At 36.3% G+C, this 5,039-nt stretch overlaps 1 long non-coding RNA gene across 1 annotated transcript; it reads left to right on the plus strand.

Annotated features, from left to right (window-relative positions):
* Positions 1-354: 354 nt before the first annotated feature.
* Positions 355-3,645, plus strand: LOC135734209 (uncharacterized). Its single transcript, XR_010527204.2, has 2 exons — positions 355-1,922; positions 2,708-3,645. It is a non-coding gene; the product is annotated as an uncharacterized lncRNA (long non-coding RNA).
* Positions 3,646-5,039: the final 1,394 nt, after the last annotated feature.

A 5,039-nucleotide genomic window follows, 5' to 3' on the forward strand; every position in this document is an offset into this window, starting at 1 on the left:
GAGTATTCTGAACAAAAGCATGCTACATAGTCAGTGTTAAAATATTCATTTAATTTATTGGTGTTTGCTTATTATGTATCATTTTGTAAAAAGTATGCATAATGCTATTATGCAATATTGTCTCAAAGTAACATCTAACTGTTATTGATTCTTAGCAAACATTTCAGTCAAGAAACGATTGCATGGCCAAGTGATGTTGACAATGCGACTGCAAGAGGAAAGGGGCATTGTGGTGTTGGAGATGGCACAACACTGCACATGGTTGCAGAGGCTGGCAGTGGCTCTCAAGAACAAGATGGCTTGAGGAGGGTAAGTTAAATAAAAATCCTGTCAATTCAAAGTATGAATAAAGAAGTCACCCTCAGTCTCCGAACTTGGATGGAGTAGAACGGTTATTGCTCTGTTTACCATGGTCATTTGGCTTGTACATAATAAAATAGGCATTATAGTTGTTCACAACAAATACAGCTTTGCTAGACTGTGATTTAGGTAGTACTAGTTTAACACAGGACAGAGTTAAATATTTAACACAATGCCAGTTTCTTTAACTCACAAAAGTGTTAAAGGGGTCATATTATGACATGTTTTATTGTGTGAAATAAATGTTTGGTGTCCCCAGAATGCATATGTGAAGTTTTAGCTTAAAATACCCCACAGATAATTTATTATAGCATGTTAAAATTGCCACTTTGTAAGTGCGAGCAAAAACGTGCCGTTTTGGAGTGTGTGCTTTAAAGGAAACAGCCAACATCTAAACCTGAGCTAAGAAAAAAACACATAGCACAGAGATGGTGATGGAGAGAATAAAGTAAAAGATTGCAGATCTTCATCAGTGTTACTTTTTAACACACTTTAAGATTGGGACTCTATATATATATATATAACCCACCAGTGTTCGTTTAACTAGAGTTCAAGGACAACGAACACAAAAAGTTTATAAAAGTTCATTACAGTTAAAATCGGAGCATTAAAAATTAGTTTAAATAATTTAGTTTCACTAAATGACAGGCGACCAGCCCAAACGGAAGACTGAAATGTGTGGGTGGACTGTAATTGCATCTCTAACTGTATGTTCACAACGCTGATGGAGACTGCTTAAAAAAATGCTCTGGCTGCCCTGCAAACGACGCTATAGAAAAAGAGTAGCAGACACTCGAATACATTCTCTGGAATCCTTTTCCACCTTGTGATTGGTTGCCGCCGAATGTTTTCTCTGACTTCCGGCCACATTAACGCTCTCGTCGGTGGCGGTGTGAACGCATAGTAAGGAAACTGGCATTATTTACTCTGTCAATGAACTCCAACTCTGAACAACAATTTACTCTGAATATGTTAAATTTACTCTTTAGGTGTTCAATTCAAGTCAGAAATGTTTAACACTGAAATTTTTACTTTCCAATTTTGCTGTGTACTTAAGCACAACTATATTAAAGAAGAAAACGGTTAACCAAAAGGACCTATCAGACATTGGCTGAAACACAAAATGCTTTTTTCTGCTTTTGGTCTTTCTGCATTAAATTACCTCAGTGAGCCATCATGTTGCCTCGGTTTATACAGAGTCATCTAGCCGGGTACCATTGCAACAATGCACAGAAAAATGACAGCCATTCTTGTATGTAGATTTGAATGGGTGAAATTTGTTACTCTATTGAAGTTCTTTGGCCTCAAAAAGCAAAATTAATATCAAGTTAGTTTGTCTTTAATGTAATCTCTTTTGTATTTTAGACAAGGGAAATGAAGGACTTTGCTGTCTCTTAAGAAGAAGATCGTCAGTGGTGACAGAAGGATTACAAGTCGTCCTTCAACAATACAAGACTCCATTAGGTCTTGAGGTCTCTGTCCTTCTACATGTTGAAGAAGAAGATCAAAGTGACCTCAGCAGTCCAGATACCAGTGAGGATGAAGAGGAAAACATAATTTAGGTATTTTATTTATTTATTTATTTATTTATTTATATATTGATTTGTTTGTTCTCAAAAATTGACCAGATGCTGTTCCATCAAAGTGGATAAAGGAAAAGATTTTTGATAAGTCTCACTAATTTAAGTGGGAGTTCTGTTCCATTACTGTGAATTAAGCCCAGTTCAGATCAAAGATTCACAACAAGACAAAGCTGTTTTAAAAGTTAACAGGGGGAAGTTGCAGCAACATGAACTGGCTCGTCTCAGCTCTACTCAAGCCAGCTAATGGGGTTGCTGCAACACAGCTTTTCAATTTGCCAGCTGCTGGTTTTAGAAGGTTTCAACACATAGTCAGCTTGTAACAGAGTCAACTGGTCAAGTCACTATTCAACTAAGTCAACTATTGGCTGGTTCAAGTTTTGGACGAAAGAAAGTGGGGAACAATTAGTTTATTTGTTTGAGGAACAGCTGTGTCTGTTTGCCTAAAAACGTAAAATGTACATAACTCTTCAGGGCACCTTATGTGCACTGTGCACGAGCACACTATATACCTATTCTGGCTCGGTTAAAGTCAACATGGACTTGTAATTGCTATATTACACTGACTTTCACTGTAGGCTCAAGCCATTTCACTGACAATGTTAATTTAAGCAAGGCGTTTTCAAGTGAGCACAGCTTTCCTTAGCTGAATTGATGGAATATCCCCATTACTGTTACATTAAATCACATTTTTGTGTAATTAATAATGCTTTACACACTTAAAACAGCTGAACTTAACCTTCTTTTCCTACCTCTTCCTTTCCCAGATAGAAACTGCACAAAGGACTGCGTTTAAGGAAATGGACTTGGCATATATCTGTGTAGTGTTAGTATGCTAACTACATTATTATCTGTATGCATCCTATATTGTTGAAATGTTCAACCTGTGTCTAGATTATCAAGCATGTTATTTAGCACGTTGATGCTCCTTAAATATGCACAAACATCTCAATATAGGTGCAACCATTGTATGATATTATCAGATGTAATAATTGAACTGATGTTATATTTGGCTAGTGTATTCATAATTTGTGTATTTAAAGTTGCTAATGGGCATTGTTAGCCACATCACAAACTCACTGTTAAAACACTGCTTATTGTGCCTTATTGTGTTTATGTACTTGCATTGGTGCAGTAATATCGATGTTATGCAGTAAGGTCATTGGTGTGTTTTACAATGGCTTTGAACAGAGCTCAACCAATCAGAATAATCATTGATAATAAAGTAAGTTTTATAATGGGTAAGTTGATATGAAATATTGTAAGCACATTCATCAGGATGACTTTGCTGACCTTGTGACCTTTATTACCACATTTAGGCCAAAATGTGAAAACTCTACTTGATTGAGTGTATTATAGGATTGTGCACCATTGAAGATAAACATCATAAATTCTTTCTTAAAGATGGATAATTTGTTGGCAATGTGTCTGTCACTATCAGTTCTGTTCTTATAAGCACATTGTACATTAAAGACTATAGTATGCAAAAGAAAAATACACTACATTTATATTTTATGATTATACTTATATTGTGTATTACTACATTTGATAGATAACTTTATTCCCTGTTCTGCTGGTGGTTTTCAAGTGAACTTCACAGTCTAGTGTTATTAAATTCAGCCTTATGGCTTGATTGACAAATTTGCATTTCATGTATTTTCACTGCTTTTATTGTGAAAGACAAAAAATAAAGTGTTTCTAAACATGAGCATATTATGTTTTTACTTGTTCATACATTTTTAGTTAAAAACAAAATGTGATTATGCATATTTATATGGGGGATCTTGGTTAATTTGACAACAGACTGCATTATATAATAAATGCATTACTTTAAAGCAGGGGTGGGCATTCCTGGTCCTGGAGGGCTACTGTCCTGCAATGTTTAGCGCCAACCTTAATCAAACCTTTGATTGCAGCCTTTGATTAGGGTTTTCAGGTGTGTTTGATTAAGGTTGGCGCTAAACTTTGCAGGACAGTAGCCCTCCAGAACCAGGAATGCCCACCCCTGCTTTAAAGCATTGGTCTCCAACAAGGTTGCCCTGTGAATTGTCTGCCAAAGCACACTCTGGACTATTTATTTATTACGTATTTTTATATTAGCTTGGCTTCTTTTATGTATGTTTACATTTTAAACAAGTATAAAACATCAAGTAAAATAAAATAAAAATCACCAAGTAAAACAAAAAAGTTTTAGTAGACTATTTAAAAAACGTGGCCCTGCAGAATTGTTTTATCCATTGTGGTAGCCCTTGCTCACAAAAAGGTTGGAGACCCATGCTTTAAGGCAGGGGTCAACAATCCTGCTCCCGATGGGTCGGTGTCTCTGCAGAGTTTAGCCCCAAACCTAATCAAACTCACCTGAAGGGCTGGAGCTAAACTCTGCAGAGACACCAGCCCTCCAGGAGCAAGATTGGTGACCCTTCCTTTAATGCATATATTTTACTTAACTTCAAACCGCTTGTTTTTGCTTATATTTGATGATGTAATGATTTTGTTTTAGTATTTATATATTTAACTTTTAGGGAAATGAGTGATGTGGTGGGTAGTGGTTAGACATTGGAGTGTTCTAGCAGTGGCAGAGCTCAAACTAGATCAGTAGGACCCACAGCTCTGCATATTTTGTATGTTTTCCTTAACTGATGCACCCAGAACCCAGATCTGTTCATGGATCTCTCCCTTAATGAGCTGATGATCTAAATCAGATAAGGGAGACATACAAAATGTGCAGAGCAGTGGATCACCTGGGAACAGTTTCAGATCATCAGCTCATTAAGGGAGATCCATAAACAGAAATTGGTTTGTCAGTTAAGGTAGACCTAGAAATTATGCAGAGCTGTGGGTCCCCTGGGACAAGATTGAAAACCACTGGTTAAGGCAGACAACAGATCTTGGATGTCATCATCCAAATAAGGTAATAATTCAGGCCATGTCAAACAATTTCTTTTCAAAGGGTTCTGTGAAGCTATGGATGCAAAGTCATGTCCAAGAAAGTATGAGAATTAAAACTTTGTCACATGACTAAACATATTAAAGAACTCAAACTAATTTGGGCACTATTTCTACATAAAATATCAAAATAAAAATGAAGCTTTGTGTTTA

Source organism: Paramisgurnus dabryanus, chromosome 3 (assembly GCF_030506205.2).
Source record: "Paramisgurnus dabryanus chromosome 3, PD_genome_1.1, whole genome shotgun sequence".
Classification (NCBI taxonomy): Eukaryota; Metazoa; Chordata; class Actinopteri; order Cypriniformes; family Cobitidae; genus Paramisgurnus; species Paramisgurnus dabryanus.